The 21,356-nt window shown below is 39.7% G+C and overlaps 1 protein-coding gene across 2 annotated transcripts in view; it reads right to left on the bottom strand.

Moving 5' to 3' along the window:
• The window catches only part of MCC (MCC regulator of WNT signaling pathway), a 460,356-nt gene that overhangs the window by 238,633 nt on the left and 200,367 nt on the right, over positions 1 to 21,356 (bottom strand). The gene's annotated exons all lie outside the window — the stretch shown is intronic.

The raw sequence follows: 21,356 nt of genomic DNA, 5'->3' as shown, positions 1-21,356 counted from the left end.
TTTAGGGTGATTCAAACTCCTAGAGCATGTTAACCCATTTATGCCTAGTGTTCCATTATTGGAACACAAAGCTTGTGGGAGTTTTTTATATCTTACTGCTCAAGGTCATTGCTAAGGTCTAATTTATCACACACAAAAATTTTGCAACCTCTAGCATAAATGCGTTAATTTTCATCATAGCAAAATGAAGCTATTTGATATGTGTCACATTGTACTAGGTACCAGAGAATGCATTATTTTTCTCAGGTAAGCCTTTCTTTCTTTTTTTTTGAGACAGATTCTCATTCTGTCGCCCAGGCTGGAGTGCAGTGGTGTAATCTTGGCTCGCTGTGACCTTTGCCTCCCAGGTTTAAGCAATTCTCCGTCTCAGCCTCCCAAGTAGCTGGGATTACAGGCACATGCCACCACATCCGGCTACTTTTTTGTATTTTTTTCTTAGTAGGGACAGAGTGTCACCATCTTGGCCAGGCTGGTCTTGAATCTGACCTTGTGATCCACCTGCCTCAGCCTCCCAAAGTGCTAGGATTACAGGCATGAGCCACTGCACCCGGCCCATAAGTATTTATTTCTTAAAAAAAAGTCAAGTCAACCAAAATGTGTAAGTAAGCTCTAATTACAAAATGACTCTAGAAAAGATAGGTGAGCAATTTTGTTGATTAATAAATATTACCTTTCCATGTGGCCTGCATTCATTATAAATGCAAGAGAATCAGTGACATTCAACGCTGGGGAAAAAAAACCTCTTTAAATACAGAAGTTCATCTAACTCAGCAGTATTCAAACTTTTTGTTTTCAGAATCCCTTTATACTTTAAAATTACCAAGGACCCTGAAGACTTCTTGTTGTGTGGGTTATATCTATTGTTATTTACCACATTCAAAATTAAGAATTTTTTAAATACTTATTAAAATAACACTTAAAACTACACATTAAGCTAGATACTATGTATTTTCCAAAAGAAAATTTAGTAAGAATGGTACTGTTTTGCACTTTTGCAAATATTTTTTCAATGTCCTGCTTAACAGAAAATAGTAGTAGAGTTTCATGTCTGCTTCTGCATGCAATTTGTTGCAATATGGTGTTTAGGTTGAAGTATATAAAGAAAAATCTGGCCTCGTATCAATATATAGTTGGAAAATGAAGGGTGCACTGCAATCATCTTCTGAGATAGCTGTGGGTATTCTTTGGTACTTTACCCAAATTCAACAAGTGGTACTTTTTAGAAGTTAATTACAATATGGAATCTGAAATCTGACAAACTTTCTGTACTCCATTACATTAAAATCCAATGGTCTATTTGCGACTTGAAAGGGTCTTTTACCCATGTATGATTTTGGAAAATCCTGGTTCACTGAGTTATGTAGCAATGCCTAGACATTCTTTTAGAAAACATCCCCCCAAAAGCACTTTATTAATATTACTATCAATCTTAGCAGACACATCTTAAGGACTGGGAAGCAGTCAAGCACAGAGTTGCAAATAAGAGTTTTCCAAGACTTCAGTTTTCACTTTCACTTGACAACTCTAATTTTATCATTGGCAAATACCATCAGGTAGTTTTCTTGAACTAATAGCCTCCTCATTTCTGAGAAAATATCAAATGGTTTAAATGTTCAAAAAGGGATTGTTAGGATATACCTTTGTGATGAATTATATGGCCAACATACAGTTTACAAATAATATACAAATGGTTGTTGACTTGCAATGGGGTTACATCCTGAAAAACCCATCCTAAGTTCAGAATCTGTAAATCAAATATGCATTTAGTATACTTAACTTGCCAAACATCATAGCTACCCTTGCCTACTTTAAACATGCTCAAAACACTTGCATTAGCCTACAGTTGGGCAATATCATCTAACGCAAACCTTATTTTATCCTTAAGTATTGAATGTCTCATGTAATTTATTGAATACTGTATTAGAAGAGAAAAACAGAATGGCTAAATGGCTACTCAAAATATGATTTCTACTGTATTTGCTTTTGCACTATCCCATCATAAATTAGGCACCAACTGTAAAATGCTCATAATATAATGTTAACTGGAAAACACAAAAAATTGTTTATGTTACTGTGGTATCAGCCATACTTCAAGAAGTTTGCCCATCTTTTCCTAAGTTTCTTCTGTATTAGACAAAATAGCCATAAAACTGAACCGAAAACTCTTGCCCAGAGGGCAGGTATTTATTCCTTTAGGAGAAGAATTTACAAATAGAATCATAAATACCAATTATTAACAGTTATGAGAAAAACTGACAAATGTTATATTTAAGTTAGATTTAAATTTTTTTAAGCACTCAATTTAACTGACGCAAACAAAAATAAATTAAATATACATCCTATTACAACCAACATGGAAGAAATGAAACCTAGCCTCTTGGCACAGAGGGTAGAAAGCAGCATGGGTTTACATGTTCTTTCTAAAAGCACTCTCCTTTTGAGATATTGACAGAACAGACCGGCATAGTGGCTCACGCCTGTAATCCCAGCACTTTGGGAGGCCAAGGTGGGCAGATTCCCTGAGGTCAGGAGTTTGAGACCAGCCCGGGAAACATGGCGAAACCCCTCGTCTCTACTAAAAATGCAAAATTAGCTGCACATGGTGGCACATGCCTGTGACCCCAGCTACTCAGGAGGCAGAGGCAGGAGAACTGCTTGAATCCAGGAGGTGAAGCTTGTGGTGAGCCGAGATCGTACCACTGCACTCCAGCCTGGGCAACGAGAGCCAAACTCCGTCTCAAAAAAAAAAAAAAAAAAAAAAAAAAAAAAAAAAAAAAAAAAAAAAAAGATAAAAAGATGCTGCTAGAACAAATGGGCTTTGTCCAAAATTCAAGGCATTTTTGCTAATTACTTATATTGCAAAGTGTCCACATGATGCTGTTAACTCCTAAAAGCTATTTTCATTAACATGACTGCAGTATACAAAAAAACTAATTATTAATAAAAAAAATCCAATAGTCCATGTGTCTATCTACTCATCTGCTAACAAAGAATTGGAGAGACTGATTAACCAATCCCTCACCAATTCAAAACAAGGCATTAACTTTTTCATAAATGTTCCAAGAGCTTTTTTTTTAAGTACAAGGTCCATGCAAAACAAAGGGCCTATTTTCCCAAGGTTCCCTGAAACAAATGGATCCTCTAGAAAGTCCTACACTTTCAGGCTCCTTTCTTTAGTACAGGCCTAAACATATAAGCTCAACAGATTGCCAGCAAAAGTAATGTCAGTCCCATGACTCTAGGCATATTACTGTCTGTTTTCAACAATCACATTTGCTATCAGGTGGAAAGAAAAAAAATGAAGAGAAACCATCCATGGTTTGGGTTTTATGAGAAAAGTTACCATTTTTCTGGTCTAATCATTATTTATACCTAAGTCACCTCTTCTTTATTGCAAACCTGTTAGGGCTGAGCCCATCTTATGCCTTTATCTTCTCACTGTCTACCACCATGCCTTTTAAAAGATGGTATTAAAAACCAGAAGTTATTGTTTACCAAGCACTTATGTGCAAATATTTATACATACCACTATAATTCCCCATTATAACCTTAAAAGGTAGAGAGGGTTGTCTTCTTTCTGTAGAAATAAAGAGACCAAAGATAATGTAACTAGTCCCCAGTTAGCTTCTAAGTAACACAACTGGGATCCAAGCACAGGCTTGGGACTAAACAAGTGATTCTCAAACTTTGGTGAGCATCAGAGTCATCTGGAGGGCCTATCAAAGCAAATTCCTGGGCCCTGCACCCTGACTTCCTGATTCAGGAGGTCTGGAAATGGGCTTGATAATTGGCATTTCTAACAAGTTCTCAGGTGATGCTGATACTGCTGGTTCAGGGACCACTGAGAACCGCTGCTCTACTCACATTAGCCTCAACAATGTGGAGGGTTCTATGTGTTGAAAAGACAATGATGGCTAACAAGGCTATCAAATTCATACTGAGTAAAAATGACAGAATTCTGACACATTTTTTAAAATTCAGTTTGAGAAACGCTTTTTCCTACTTGTACATTTTTCTACCTACCATCCTGGCAGAGAAAGGCTGGTAAGAACCTCAAAGTCCTAATTGCTCTACCTTATAGAGGGGGAAAGTTCAAGACTGGCCCCACCAAGTGGAGTGTGCTGGTGCCTCTTCTAAAACAATCAGCAGCTCAGTGGCATCTGGTGGAGTTAGAGAAGGCAGACAGCTTTTAAACTTGACTAGCCATTTGGAGAAGATTGCAGCTAAATCTAAGTTGCTGTGATGAAGAGGACCCTTAATAGGAATGGAAGCTGAAGGAAGGAGGAGGAAATGGAATCTACAAGAGGAGACATCGCCTTAGAACATTAACTCTGGATCAGATATTGGCTACCATACCAAAGACTCATAGCTATGTTACTATTGATTAATCAATAGTTGCCCTGATTCACTTGGACAGCTGAAGACAAACCTCTGCCTAGAAAGCTGCAAAATTGGTACCATTAAAACATGCCTCTTTCAAATTGTTTAAAACTCTCCTACTGAGATGTACACGTTTTAAGCAACATTTCATTTCTCAGAGTAACATGACTTGCAAGGACAGGGCAAAAAGACTGCAATAATTTTATTGCCGGGAATCCACTCTGAAAAGTAAAAGCTGTAATACAGCTATTACCTACGGGGGTTATCTCCAGGAGCATCTTAATTTTCTTGAGACATTTACGGTGTGGCAGGAAACAGCTGGACTCTTACATTCCGCATAGATCAACACACAAACCTCACACTTCATCATGGCAATAGCAAAATAACTGAAGGGAATCAAAAAGGAAACGGGAAGAAAACCAGTGGCCTTATATATCTAAAGAGAAGTAAAAGAAAAAGTCTGGTCAGACTGGAAACCAAACCATCTGACTTTGCCTAAGTCATGCATTTCATTTGGTTCTTTAATTCTTTATTTTACAATGTTCTGGGATTGAAAAAAGGCACAAGATACTAGTGCTCTTTAGAAACAAAAATTAAACGATTCTGAAGGATATCATTTTTCAGTATGTAAGAATTGTAAGGTAAATATCCACTAAAACTGCTTCCTAAAATCAGCACACTTCATTAGAGCAATACTTTGTGAATGTATGTTGTCCCTGCCAAAGCTTGCTTTGTATGTAAACGTCAATGCATTACACAATCTTCCAGGAGACATGGTTTCTTTATGTAATAAGACAACAGCATCTGCCTCCCTTTCCAGTGATACAATGAACAGAGGGGCCTTAGTCACGGGTCAAGCACCTAAAGACTGGCCTGGTAATTATTAGCTCCCAGCTTGAAAGCTAGCTCAGGGAACTTAAAATCTTTCCTTCCTCTCAAAGGTTAGTTAGGATGCTGGCCAGCTGTCTTACAGAGGTCTTGTGGGATTAATGAAAAGGTTAAAATATTAAGGACTTACACTCAATGAAAGCTTTTCTCACCCACCTCAGCTATTATAAAAGCAAACACTCCCCCTTGCTTCCCTGTGGTACTCTAGGGGGCTGCAAATCACAGCCCGTGGGCCAAATCCACCCGCCACATGCTTTTGTAGAGCCTATAAGGTAAGAAGTTTCCCACTTTTAAATGGTTAAAAAAAATCAAAAGAAGAACATCTTATGATGTAAAAATCGATGAAATTCACATTTCAGTGTCTGTAAATAAAGTTGCACTGGGCTAGACAGTGGCTCATGCCTGTAATCGCAGCACTTTGGGAAGTCGAGGCGAGGCAAGGCAGGCAGATCACCGGGGGTCAGGAGTTCAAGACAAGCCTGGTCAACACAGTGAAACCCTATCTCTACTAAAAATACAAAAATTAGCCAGGTGTAGTGGCTCGTGCCTGTAGTCCCAGCTACTTGGGAGGCTGAGGCAGGAGAATTGCTTAACCTGGGAGGAGGTGGTTGCAGAGCCGAGATCGTGCCACAGCTCTCCAGCCTGGGCTCAAAAAAAAAAAAGTTGCATTGGAACACAGCTGTGTCCGTTTTGTTTACATATTGTCTATGACTTTTACCCTACCATGGGAGAGTTGAGTAGTAAGGACAGAGACCATAGGACTTGCAAAGCTTAAAATATTTACTAAGAAGCCCTTAAAAGGTTTCCCTATCCCTTTGCTCTAGGCCCAAGTCTGCTATGCCTCCGAGTGTCCTGAGACCCTTAGAGAATTAGCCCTGGAAACGGGCAGTTGTACTGAGCAGCAGCATTCTAGTTTTATCCCACCCCAGCCTGGTATCTAACAAATGCTTCTCCTTCTAGTTCAGAGCAAGGCTGTGATGTCATAGAATAAACCCCAACCTCAAGGTCCGCACTAAGGGAAGGGTAGAGCAGCCTTCTCTATGGGGCCACATTTTCAGAACTTGGCCCCATACTCAGAATCCTATACTCTCACTTCTAATAGGTCTTCACAGCAACTCAAAATCTCAGGCTTCTTTTTCATCACTATATTAGGGTACATTTGGTTGTACGTTCCCAAAAGCACTTCAGAAAATTTAAGCAAAATGTGAACACACTCCTTTTTCATTTGTTCTAAGTACACCGGGTCTCTGGGAACTCAAGGGCTACATATGGGAACTTGAGTACATCTCTTGATTTTTGCTCTTCTCCACGCATCTCCTTCATGCTTCCCTCACTGCAGGCCAAGCCCTCTAGTTCACATGTCACCAGGATTTACATCTCCCCTGCTTCACAGACAGACTGGGAGTAGAATCATACCCTGCTTCCAGATGCCTAGGAGCAGGTCCAATTCACAGGTCTAAGTGTAACAGTGTAAATGGAGTGCAGGGCAATCCCTAGAAAATGAGAAGGGGGAGATCTGACTAGACAATACCTTAAATATCCACTTTGCCTGCCATAATATAGGTAGGGAAATCAAGCCATTTAAATTTAGGGAGAGAGACAGTAAGTCTTCTTCCAAAGACGAGTCTAATAAGACCCTCACAGTATGGGGCAGTCTCAGGCATTTGGATTTTAACTTTCATTAAAATCCTAGGTCTCATGCCAAATGCAAGGAAAAACTGTTCTTTTTATAGTTCTCCTGAAAAATAACTATATTATTTTGGTCCTTGCTTGAGTCAACCTCTACCTTCAATCTACATTTCTTTTGTGCTTGCTTGCTTTCTCCCTTTCCCTTCTACACATAAACACACACACACACACACACACACACACACAACCACTATCACCAGCAATTCTGAAAAATCTGTACAGGAAAAAATTCAGACTAGATATTCACACCTCCAACGTGAGACTCTTGTTTACCCAGCAACGATCAATGATGCCACTTACAAATACGTTACACAATGTGCAGGGCTTCTTACCCATGCAGCCAGAGCCAGTTCCTGGGAAATTCCCAATATCTCACATTTGGCTTTATTTGTATTTATTTGGGAGAGGGATGGGCAGGAGACGGGATAGTACTATTCCCTTACTTTTTTTTTTTTTTTTTCCTGAGATGAGGTCTCGCTCTGTCACCCAGTCTAGAACGCAGGTGGGGAGAACCATTGGGCTCAAATGATCCTCCAGCCTCAGCCTCAGGGTAACTGAGATTATGGGTATGAGCCACCACTTCCCGGCCACTTCCTTACATTTAAAGACACCTTAACACTTACAAAGCTTTTTTGCACACCTTGTTGCGTACAAAGTGATTTTCAACATCCCAGCAAGAGAACTACCTCCCTCCCTACAGATTAAAAAAAGAAAAAAACCCTATAAAAGATTAGCTATCAGGCTCAAGCCAACACAATGGGTCATAGAATCAGGCCTGGAATCCTATTTCAAGCCTAGGGTATTTATTGTTTTGTTTCATTTTGTTTTTAAAATAAGGGTCTGAGTTACTGACCAGTTTGCATGTGGCCTCAGGCCAAAAATAAATTGGGTCAGAGAATCATGCACAGACACGACTTGGCCAACAGTTGGCTAATTAAGAGAATTTAGCAATGATTGCATTATTAAACCATTTCAGCAGAACAGGTTTCGCACTCCCCAGTATCCCAGGGCACTCTCTCTGCAGCTCCTTTCTTCCTATCCTCCCTTTAGCAGGCCCTCAGTGCTCAGCCCTCTGCTCCTTTTCTTTAAAGGCTGCCCTGGAGATCCTCATCAGCTCTCAGAGGCAACCACTGGCACACCAAAAGTGACTTTCCAAGAGACTCTCGGGTCTGGCAATTCACTCATCTGCTACTATCAATCCAAATATAATTATGCCTACATTTTATCCCCTCACCCCTAGAAGTCACCTTCTCTTCAGTAAGATATGTTGTTAAACCTTCACGTTTATATAAAATCCACCCATCGATGTTCATATACACTATCTGATCTTCACGGTAACTCTAAGAAGTAAAGAGGGTGGCACTATCATTTCCATTTAATAGGTGAGGCATGCAACTCAATGTCTGAGCTTATTCTGTCAGGTGAAATCCAGCAACATACTGAACGTGCTACAATGTGATGAGCCATGAAACCATGCCAAGTGAAAGAAGCCATTCACAAAAACCACATCCCATACAATTTCCAGAACAGGCACATCCTCAGTGACAGAAGCACATAAGGGAGGCAATGGGAGGCAGGGGTGACTACTAATGGGGTTTCTTTTGTGGCTGATAAAAATGTTCTAAATGTAGTGATGGTCACACATTCCTGGGAATATACTAAAAACCACTGAATTGTGTGCTTTAAATGGGTAAGTTGTATGGTATACGAATTATATTTCAAAGCTATTAAATTTCTGTATTTATATATAATGTCTTACAAAAAAAAAAAGTCTGCTAAAGCATGATCTTAAAGTAGAATGAAATAAAGTAGAATGGAAGATGAAAAAAATCCCAAACCAGCTACATCTTCAACTCCTTTCTGCATCCTTCCTTTTACAATGACTCTCACTGAGCAAATTCTGTCACTATTGTGGCCAACAAATCTTCTATCTTAATCCAGGCCTCAACTCTACAAACCTGGTTACTGAAACAACTCCTCCCTGATTACCATATCTCTAGTCTCTTCCCTATCCAAACAATCCTAAAGACGTCTGAAACTCTTCCTTCCACATTTTCCTATACCACTTCCCTGCTAAAACATTAGCAGATAACTCAGCATGGAACTGAGGTCCTCAAGGGTCCAGCTGAACTCTACCTTTTCCCAGTTCATTCTGGTGGTCTCACCCAGTCCTGTGACTCACACGTGTGCACAGCACCACCACTAGAAATCCTTTCTTCTGCTTACAGAAAGGTCTTTAGGATGTACCACCTTCATCTATTTCCCTTGAACATTCTAGACCATGTTGTGGTTTCTTTGAACACCTACCATTAGTAGTCTGACTCACTTGATACTTAGATAACAAGAGAAATTTTCTCCCAGTAAGGGCCAAAAGGTAGCTAAGGTAGCTAGATGATATGACATCTTCTGTGCCCTGCTCCTGCATCCACTAGGCTTTGCATACTGTTATATACACAGCATCTCTCAATTTAGTGACCATTAAAGACGAGCTCCCAGAAATTTACTATCCTAATTTAATACTGCAGAAGCTGCTGGCAAAATAAAAATTTTTGTTTGGGGGGTGGATTTCTTTAAAATCATCTCTTAGTGAATCTTTGGTTACCTGGGAACTAGTGTTAACAAGCATCTAGAATGTCCAAGCACTGAGTTTAAGGGGAAAAACACATCAGCTAAAACACACCACCTTGGAGGAGCCAACAGTTTTACTCAATGGTATCCTGGTTAGTGCAGGACACGGGACAGGAATATTAACAATGACTGATGTTAACTATAAAAGCTAGGCTTTCTTTTCCTAAAGGGGAGAATGCAGTAGAGATGCAAAAGATATCAAAGGAACAAAAGAAGAATGGCAGCAAAAATTAGAAGACACAAAGGCAGCATCGCAAATAGATGGCTGGGTGAATATTTGACGGAGAAGACAGGGATGAAGAAAGAAAAGTCAGACCAGCCTTGCAACCTGGGGGGAAACAAGGCAGAATACTTCTCTGCTTACGAAACCCATGGAATACCAGCAGGCAAGTTCCTTTCCTAGCGTCAGGGCCCAGCAATCTCTCTCCATGTGGGGACTGGGCCTTTTGACTTCAACAGGCTCTACTGCAGGAAACCAGAGGCCATTGAACTCTTTATAATAAGCTTTTTCAACGATACCTTAAATAATAAAGAGTGTTTATGTGGCCAAATTCCTATCTCTTGAATTAAGCTACTGCAATGAGGACACATCAAAAAAAAACAAAAAACAAAAAACCAAAAAAAAAAACCACTTCCTTCATATCTCTAGAATAATGTGGGTTTTATCCCCTCCCCAAGGTTACACCAAAACAAATGATTAAATTGTGGTAGCTTTCTAAATCTGATTAATGTTATTCAGGGACTCCCACAAACTGTTTGCCATTTATTACACTTGCTAATTAGGAGCTGTAAGGTCTTTATCTTCCCCAACCTACAGTCACATGCTCCGGATGGAGCTTTGCTAAAAGCAGGACTCCTGGCTAATACTGTTAATGAGTTTAACACTGCCAAAATGTCAATAGTTTTTTATTTGGTCAGAAAGGGCCTAATTTACCTACTTCAGCTGCCCTGGGTAATTTTCATGGAAATGTCAGAGCAGCAATCAGGGGAAACAAATGGCAATAAAGATGATTACTAGAAGGGTAGCAGAGAATACCTCAGACAGACTGTTTTTATTTTCTCTCACCACTCCAAGAGATAAGGCAACAGTACACTGAGCTCAGCACCAAACATAACCACATATTTTGTCTAAAGTACCATCACATTTCTGCAATTTTGAAACAGACACAATACAAGAAGCCTAACTATAAACTTCCCGAAAGAAGGAAGAGAGCATAAGAAAATGTTTCAGAGAGAGAGAGATGGGAAGAGCTGAGCTGTTGAACATAATTTGCTTTTATTTACAACAGCGTGTAGGATGCCAAAGAAAAGGGTACCTGCAAGAGCTAGATTTAGATCTAACTCTTTTACCACTTTACACCAGAAAAAATGTTTGACTTATTCAAGACAAAATAAAGATTCCTTCTTTAGCATTTTCAACTTATCCTTTCTTAGGTGGTTTGCAATGTAATAGTTCAAAGTCAGTAGTGAATAATATAGCTGTTCATCTTTAGGTCATCAATGCCCGGGTATCCAAACATGGGCTATATTCACTAAAGAGAGCAGCAGAATGTGGGGAAATGTACATGTGCTGATTCGGGTGGGTGGACTAAGCCTTTCACTGATAGAATTCCAAAGTTTACTGGAGTACACATCAAATTTATTCAAGTTTTTATAAAGAAAGAAAACCATACAAAATAAAGAAAAATAAAGCACTCAGCCTAGTCCCCAAGGGCTCGCGTCCTTTAGAATAAAAATCCCAGGCTCCCAAGATAATAATATGTTGTCCTCTTTGCACCCGCCACATTCCCTACCTAACCCCCTGTATCCCACACAATAGAACATAGAAATGCTTCGCGTTTTCTGATGTGAGACCCATTTAATTTTTAGTGTACTAGATGAAGCAGAGAATAAGATAACTTTTCTGCTTAGAAAGTTGAGAAACAAAAATTTCAATACCAAAATCCTTGTGACCTGAGCTATATCCCTAACTTCCATGCATGTTACCTTCCAGGTAATTCATATGTCCGTGCTTTTTAAATCAAAGGGCCCACATACTACCAACACTGGTGTTAACACTGGCCTTTGCCAGACGGATAACTGCTTCACTTTACCTCTTAAATTTCCCTGCAAAAAATAAATAAAATATACAAATAAAAAGATGGCATATATGAGCTTAATTCAATCTCTCCTTGGGGAAAATTAACATTTTGCTAAGATAAGAATAAAAATATTTGCTTCATTTCTCTATCAATTCACCTAGATTAAGAATGTAACCAAGTCATTGATTACAGCTGTATCACTCAAAATAGGATGCTTAATGAGCAAGTATGTTCACGTTAAGGCAAGGGCAGGACATATACTTATCTAAGAGATCTTAATTTACATTTCTAAGCCCAGAATTGCAGGGATATAAGGAGGCTGACTCAGCTGCCTGTGGATTCCTATGGTCTTAAGAAATGTCTTGGTTTTCCTTGACTCAGTTTCCCATCATTAACAATAGCACAGTTATCTCTTCTACCACCTACCTAGAACAATGGATTCACAAATGACTGGGTAAGGATTAAGCATTGTGCACACAGTGAGGATACCTTGGCTCAAGTCTGGAACCAGAAGACAGACAAAACCCCTAGACAAAGAGGCCTAACTTATAATGAAGAAAAAGAAAAAGGTTTCTTATGATCAGTCATCGTTACTTTAGTAAAGAATTTACCAGTGCGAAATTACAAAGAAAACCTGGAATCATCTGAAATAAAGTGAGCAACCATCCAGGATTGCTCAGGACTAGCATGGTTTTTGCACTGAAATTCCTGGGCAAACAAATAGTTAGTGCTATGTTTTGAATGTGTTCCCCACATTGGAAATGTGTTCTGGGGAACACTTAATCCCCAGGGCAATAGTGTTAAGAAGTAGAACGTTTCAGAGGTAATTAAGCCATGAGGGCTCTGCCCTTACAAATGGATTAATGCAGAGTAGGTTCCTCAGAAAAGGATGAGTTTGTCCCCATTCCCCTCTTGCCATGTGATGCTGTCCACCATGTTATGAAGCAGCAAGAAGGCCCTGGACAGATGACAGGGATAGCTCCTCAATCTTGGACATCCCAACTTCTATAAGAATGAGCCAAATAAACTCCTATTGTTAATAAATTTCTCCATCTGGGCAGCACAAAATGAACTGAGACGGTTGACTACCCTTAACAGAGACTCAAATGAATATTTGCATAATCAAAGATAACTGGTTAACTTAAATAAAGTCACTTTAAACTCAATTCTCTGCATTAAAAATTGGAGCTTGTTTGGCTTTAGCTTGTTTATATATTATCTTTTTTAAAAATTTATTTTGCTTGCACAAAAATGGAAATGGGTATGGTTTAATTATCTGAGATTTTGCCACTTACTGTGGCACTCCAGGCAAGTTATTTAACTTTTCTGTCTCAAGTTCCTCCTGTCAGGCACACAGGAAGCATTCAACTATGAGCCAGAATTATTATCTCTAATATTGTAAGTCTAGTGGAATGGCCATATTTGTTCTGCTGGTGATTTTCAAATACCACTCATCTGAATAAATACTATGAATTTTTTTTTAATCTCAGAGGAGCCTGCAAGTATAATCAGGTTGATAGGCTCTCCTCTAATTCTTCTCCTTTTCCCTGACAGATTTAAATATAAAAATAAAGAAGCAATTTAATTTCCTTCTTCAATTTAAAACTGGGCTCTACCATGCTCATTTTAGCATAACCAAGCGATAGAAAATTCTTTTAATGACAAAATATCATTATTTCTTTCTCAGTAATTTCTAATTATCAGGATATACTTGTCCATGTTAGGGTATGTTTTCCCACTTCCAACAGCTAACCTAGAAATAGGAAATAAGCTCATCAGAATTCTAGCAACACCAGTAACAAAACATAATTAGCTTCTTGGAATTTATGAGCCCATTCTTTCAACAAAATACAGTAATTATTCTTTTAAAAATGAATACGATAATGCTTAGATTGCAAGGAAACACTTCAGTGAATGAATTATAGGACATTACTCTGCTATCATATCTGGCAAGGTTCCCTTTACTTTGCTGTCCTTCAGTCATTTAAATTTTCAATCTCAAGCAAATAAAACCACTGATTATCATGTGGGTAGGCAGCACAGCATCACGAAAATATAATAATGTTGACTAAGTGGCTGCTGATTCTTGGGGCTCCCAGGAATCAGAGATTATAGAAATGGTGCAAGAAAGTTTAAAAAAGTTACTGTCACTTATTACTATTTCACTAATGTAAAAACATTAATGAACTAAGGAGAGAGAACTATTAGTCCCATAATACTAGAAAGAAAAATAAAAGACTCAACCTACTGAGGGGCTGAAAGTGACAATCAACAAACTTTTGGAATAGAGAGATAAAAGCAACATTTCCTCCATAAAATGATTCATTATCAGTTATGGTAGGAATGCCATGAATATGTGTCCTTTCCCCCTTCTAACAAAATATTCTAAAGGGGATCAGAGGTTTCCCACTTGCTCAGGGTGTTCTAAGAACCACCTCCAGAGAAAGTACTGTGGATCAGCAATGAGATTTTAGGGAAGTTCATATGAAGCTGGAAGTCAGGGATTCTATACTTTATTCTGAGTTATGCCTACAACATTGCAGGGTCTTTCTCACTTGGGTCTTTGATGTTTTTGGTATTGGATTAAGAATTACAGAGAAATCTAATAGGACATAAAGTACCAGGCACTCCCAGCCACTGAAGATATATACAAGTTTGTCGCAAACTTCAAGCAAAACTTAAACATGAGAAACAGGATCAGGCCACATTTTGAAGAATTTAGATGTATGTGTAGAGATGAGGAAAGAGGGATTAAAGTACGTATGTGGTGGTGCCAAGGGGAGTCAGTTATACTAAATAAGTGTATTTTCCTGATTAAACGGTATTAAGCAAATGAATGCAATTAACACTATGCAAATGTTCACAATAATAAAGATCAGGAATCTTCTCATCCATATTAGACTGGATTAAAAAAAGTGAGTAAAATAAAGTCTGGATAGGTTAAAAAGCATTTCCATCTTGACATATGCTCTGTTCCTGTCTCCTTCCTTCACCTCCCAAGTCTGCCCACTATGTTATACTCCTAATTGCACTCCTAATTATGGGCTCCTCTCAGGAGTTATGTGTATGATTGACATCCGGGGGACAGGGCTTGGCCTCTGCACAGAGAAACGCTGGCTTCTCCAGCACACACAAACAGGTAAACATTGTATACCCAACATGGCTATGAAGCAGGATAAGGGACCTCCAGAAGCTCACCAAGAATGCCACACAGGGGATTTACTTCAGTCATGCCATCGGACAGTATCACTTCCTAGGATTGCTTCAATGCTTGTTACATGTGTGGTAGCAATTGCAGTTGGAGCATAAATCAGATCCGGGTATTAGAAACTTCTTGGTCCCTTCTTCTCCATGATGTATGTTTTAGCAAACCAACTTCTCCCTAGGTGTTAGGGTCCCAACAAGACGGGCCCATAGGCACCCCCTCCCCACATCCATTCTCCTCTGTTAAGCCAAGCTCATAACACAAACAGCCCTAGGCCTTGTAAACAGGGCACCTAGGTTCCAGGATGTGGTTGCACCTGGCTCTTGGACCCCGAATGTTGACCCAATTAAGCAGGATGTCAAGAGAACCAAGAAGTGGTTTTTCTTAGAATGGCACCCAGCTACCAGCAAACTCCCTATATAACCCCCACAGTCTGTAAGCCCGGCTGCTGCCTTCACTACCTGTGGTGAGGCAGCCTGGCAGGCTGAATAAACTCGCTAAACTTGACCTTGGGTCTGCCTCTCCCTTCTTTCTTTCAACCTTATACTAGGAAAGGGAGAAACCAATAGGGAGGCGTTTTTACTAAGCTGAGCTCTTTTAGTTTTGACTAAAGATACTTTTTTTTTTGAGATGGAGTTTTGCTCTTGTTGCCCAGGGTGGAGTGCAGTGGCACGATATTGGCTCACTGCAACCTCTGCCTCCCACGTTCAAACAATTCTTCTGCCTCAGTGTCCAGAGTAGCTGGGTATTACAAGAGCATCCCACCACACCTAGCTAATCTTTGTATTTTTTAGTAGAGATGGGGTTTCACCATGTTAGCCAAGCTGGTCTTGATCCTGACCTCTGGTGGTCCGACCTCGACCTCCCAAAGTGCTGGGATTACAGGTGTGAGCCACCGTCCCCAGCCTAAAGATACTTTGAAGGTTAACAGAATTGAGGCCAGACTAGCATTCTTGAAGCTACTTCCCATCATTCAAAGGGTCAAGTTTCTATTACAATCCTTTGATGGGTCTAGTGCTAGGTGGGCTATAGAATCGCCAAGTATAAATGTTTTCATCATCCAAGTTCCGTCAATCAACTCTTTCTATTTTCATAAATACTCATTTCTGAATGAATGGTATACCCCATGCTTGAGAAAATATGTTGGCACTGAATGACATTGCTGGCTAGGAAGCCAGGCTCTGACACCTCCTGCACCATGCCTAGATTCTCAGCCTGGCTTTCAGCATGCCAGAGAAGTAGGGGCAGAGAAAAACAAGGCCAGCTTGCAACTGCTTCACTCACACAGCTTGTGGCCTTCGCTTTACTTCCTGAAAGCCACAAAAACCTAAGACCATCCTAGCAACCAAAGCCTCCAGCCAGTCCATCAACCGGGTGGGCCACTGCATTAATGAGCTTCTTAACGGAAAAAACAAAAACACCCTGAAGCTGCAAACAGCCCTTCCTCCACTGTGCTACAAAAATAGTAACTCTGATGCCAAGAGCTAAATTGATTACATGACATAGTTTGCCAAACCAGTAGGTTAAATGTTGCTCTAGATTAGCATTTTGGTCAGATATAGTTTAAACAAAAATTAAACTTAACAGTACACTTGTAGCTAGCAACACAGTTCAGTTTAGGAACTTCTCAGTAATAATTTTGTCATTATTTATAGGAAGTCACCATTAAAACAGAGAAACACTAGCAATGCATAATAGTAGGAATTTGGGGCCAGAAAATAAAATTCAGCTACCCCTGACTAAAAAGGACTCCACTGGGCCCCAGGGATTAAGCTTCCTACATTAGATTGGTTCATGGACTTTGCAAAATATATTTGATACTAGGATCATGCAGAGACAGGTATAGTCTGCTCTCCACATCCATGGATTCTACCAACCATAGATCAAAAATTTCAGGAATAAAAAACACAAATAAAGAAATAACACAGTATAACAACTACTTACATAGCATTCACACTGTATTAGCTGTTATAAGTAACTAAAGATGATTTAAAGCATACAGGAGGATAGCTTACATGCAAATACTACACCATTGCATATTATAGATAAAGGGTTTCAGCATCCACAGATTTTGGTGTAGGGGAAGGGTCCTGGAACCAATTCTCTTTGGACACCAAGGGAGGCTGTATGTGTAAAAGAGTCATAGGTTATTAAATTTTCAAGTGAAATACGTTTTTCAAAACATTCTAAAATTAGTTTCACTTGGTCTTTTTTTTTTTTTTAAGCAGGTCAACCCTGACTCTCATCCCATGCCCATGGATGGGATGTCAAAGGTCATAGGTGGCAAGAATGTCAAGGCTACAGTGGCCACAGTGATTCTGGCTCCAAAGGGTAACCAGTGTGGGAACCGCATAGCAGCCCATGCCGGCTCCCCAAGCTGCTGCCCTCCTCCTCGCCCCACGCTCCTCCCATGGCTACCTCCAGACACCCTGGCCGCAATCCTTCACCATTGTAAAGACATTCTTAAATAACCAACAGGCTGGAGACTGAGTAAGCAGCCTGGGTAGAACAACATATGGTCCCAATTTATTATAGCTACGCATTTGGTTTTTTTAAACTGACCTTTATAGTTTTTGGATTATTTTTACAAAGACCACCCCAGGGCATCAAGGTACCCTTGTTTTTTCTCCTTTAACATCAGACACCAACTCTGCACAATACACTGCTCAGTTTCTTCAATTACACCATTTTCCCTCTCTTTCTTCCTTCCCCCTCCCCCATTTTCTCTCCTTTGATCTGCCCTAAAGATATAAGAAATCACAAAGTTATGTAGGTGTGCTTATAATGAACACAGACTGAAAACCTACATGTTTACTCAGTAGTTAACTGTATATTATGATATATAAGATGGACTATCAGAGTTATTAAAAATCAAGTTATTTGTTTTTTGAGACAGGGTCTGGCTCTGTTGCCCAGGCTGGAGTGCAGTGGCACGATCTCGGCTCACGGGGGCCTCAACCTTCTAGGCTCAAGTGATCCTCCCACTTCTGCCTCCCGAGTGGCTGGGCCTACTACGTGTACTCATCACCACACCCAATTGAGTTTTAATTTTTTTTTTTTTTTGTAGAGAATGTGTCACTGTGTTACCCAGACTGTTCTAAACTCCTAGGCTCAAGTGATTCCCCCACTTCAGTCTTTCAAATTATTGGAATTACAGGCATGAGACGTTGCACCTGGCCAAAAAGAATCAAGTTTTTCAAAACAAGCTATATCAAGGAAAACTTGAAAAAATGCAGAATATGATTCTGTAAAACTCAAGTATGAGCCCTTTAAAGAAATATTTATAACTAAAAGACATAACAAAATGTTACCTGAAAGTAAAATACAAAATGTTTTGTTTACTCATTTATTTCCCAAGTTTTGTATGAACATAAATTACTTTTATGATCATGCCTGCACATCCCTTACTCCTTACCCTACCCTTTCTGTAAGAAGGAGCCTAAGCTGTAAATGCTCATGTGATGTGAACTAATGAAGTTTTTTTAAAAAACAATTTTAAAAACCATGACTTAAAAAGCATAGTCTGCTTTAATAATGGCAGATTCTGAACCATAAACGTGTATTACAAAATGCTAGAAGATAGACCATGGTCCTTTCATCACATTTGAGTACACATAGTACCAATGGTTACTTCATGTCACTCTTTATTTATGTGCTACATTTGATATTGGCATCTACTGTGGAGAGACTGGAATAAACTATATGTCTACTTCAGCCATCAGCCATCTGCATTGAGAGTGAACAGCCGTGAAGACCAAAGATGCCCAAATTCTGACCTGTCTCTGAGCCTTGTTATCCAACAGTCTACTGCACATTTCCACTTAGATGACCAGCAGGCATCTCAAACTCAGCATGCCTAATCTGGACTCATCATTCCTCACAAACTGGATTTTACTATGAGATCTCCAATCTCACCTATCAGCATAATCCCCTCAGAAACCTGGGCATTATTTCCAATGCCTCTCCTTCCCTGCAACCTACCAACCCATTCTCCAACTTCCAGGTCTTATGGATGCCAGCTCCAACAGCCATGACTACATGGTCTGAGAAAGCAGTAAACATTATGCAAACAGCAGGGACCTCAGGAATCAGACCCTAACTGAAACCTGGCCCTGCCACCTACCAGACCCGTGACCTTGGACAAGATCCTTAACCTGTCTGAGCTTCTATTCTCTCACATCAAATGCCCCTAAAGACAGGATCTGTGTCATGGGACTGTAGCATGCTTTAAATGAAGGCCATTCACTTGAAAGTGAATGTTGAGGGTTACGCACTATACGGGTACTAGGATCAATGGTGACTAACACACACTCTGGTAGGAAATACCAAGTCCGCAGGCCTTTACAGTGTATTAACTGCTACGATGCAGAACTACCCAACGTGATGGGGAACACAGGAGAGGAGATGAAACCTAGACCAGGGTGGCAACATCAGAAACAGTTCTCCAAGGAAACTAACATTTAAACCAAGTCCTATATGATGAGCAGGAGGTAGATAAGCAAAGTTTAAGGAAATGGATAGTGTACCAGGGGAGGAATAGCAGATGTGAGGTTGTAAAGTCCAGAGACAACCAGGCACCTTGAAGGTGCTGAAATTAGTGGTGTTGGCTAATGCGAGAGACGTGGCCAGAGATATAGGTGGAGTAGTCAATAGGAGATATGGGGCTGGGCACCTCAAAATGAAGGGTTCTGAGCAGGGAATGACCAAACAAATGCTTTCAAAGTGCTGAGCACAGTTGAGTGCTCTTCTTGAATGCTTTAACTGCCTTCATTCTCACCACCACATAGTCTGGTTTATGCCGTCCAGAAATTTACAAATCAAATGTCTCTTTTTGTAAGCTGGCCTTGTCCAATTATTAACATGTTAGAGTATTTTTGAAAAAAATATTAAAATTTTTCAATGTTGTTGGTGGATTAAAGGCAAGAATATAAAGGAAAAAGCCCATGAGTTTTTAACTGGGGTTTTGATAGTTAGATGCGCAATGAAAAGGGTAACTTCTTTTCTGAGTCATAAACCTCAGAACTCTCCACACAACTGATCACAGTAACTTCCCAATTCCAAGTGCTGTGTTAAGTAGCACTTATAAGACACTATATCAGCCTCATCATTTCATGACATGGTATGCTTCAATTTCCCACCCAACCCACATAAGCACCAGTGTTCAATGCTCAGAGTCACCCAAAGCATTGAAGGCTGATTGCTTTGATGAAAACTTAATATTATCACTAAGGAATGGTACAGTGTCATATTGTGAATAAAATGCACCAAGGAACCCAGACCTCATTGGAATACCTTATTAACTCTATAGAGTAATCTATAAACACTGACATTAAAAAAAAAATTAGTGAAATGAATTTAAAACTCTTTCATTCCTACTAGATTAAGAACCATTCACCCAAGAAAACCAATTAACATATTTGTCTCTTGCAAATGAATACTGGAGCTTAATTGCATGGACTTTCTACCGTTGTAAGAAAGGATGTCTTTTTGCATATAGAGAACAATTATATATAAAATTATCTTCCATGTCCCATTTTTAAATATTACATATTCATTTCTAATTTGGAAAGAAACCTCGATAAGGCCAGAGCATTAGGTTACCATTCTCACAAGCTCTTACCAATTTTTAGAGTAATCAGAGTATCAATGGTTAATACACATTTAACAATACTAATTTGTAACAGGACACTTTGAATATCAGAATTATTGTGGATTATTAAAAAACCAGAGTTTTGTTGTATTAAAGATAACATGTTTTAAAAGGTATAGATGTAGCCTTGAAATGCATAAAGAAAGGGAATATTTGCAAAATGAAATTGAAGTAATTCTGTACCAGATTGCTTCACTACAAGTATTTCAACAAAATACCATGGTATTGCCATTCTTCACATGTATCATTTCTAACACAATCTGCAATGATTCCAGCTCCTGGAGCTACTCCCACCATCCCAGGATTAGAACCTGCTTCCATTCGGCCTCCCCACTGATCTCTTCTCTTCCTGAGAGAGGACACCCAGAGCCAAGTTCAAAACTCCCATGTCATCCGCCTGGAAACAAAGCTCTCCAACCCCACTTGTACTGGGTTGGCCCCTGGGGCTCAGTGTTTACCTTCAGAAGCAGATGGAGGGGAGCTGTAGCCAAGATCTTTTTTCATGGAGAGGGAACTTGGGGGTGGTGGGTTCCAGGGGCTCACACCAGTCACTGGTTGATATAAAAGTAATTGCCCTATGTGTACCTTTTCTATCTATCTCCTAGTATTATTTTACTAATTTTCATTATTCTGTATTATCATGTACTCTGTCAAGGACACTGCAACAGTGTGCTGTGAAGAGAAAGCACATCTCCAGCTACCAGCCACTCTCACCAGCTGAGCTGCTGAGACAGAGACACAGGTGAACAAGTTGTATTATAGAGTTCTAAGTGTTCGCTCGGTGGGGTGAGGAGTGTTGCCAGACTTAACGGGGTGCTTGGCACTTACAAGGAGT

Source organism: Cebus imitator, unplaced genomic scaffold (genome assembly GCF_001604975.1).
Source record: "Cebus imitator isolate Cc_AM_T3 unplaced genomic scaffold, Cebus_imitator-1.0 Scaffold46, whole genome shotgun sequence".
Taxonomy (NCBI): domain Eukaryota; kingdom Metazoa; phylum Chordata; class Mammalia; order Primates; family Cebidae; genus Cebus; species Cebus imitator.
Note: the sequence above shows the minus strand (reverse complement) of the source record. Positions and strands in the feature narration are given on the sequence as shown.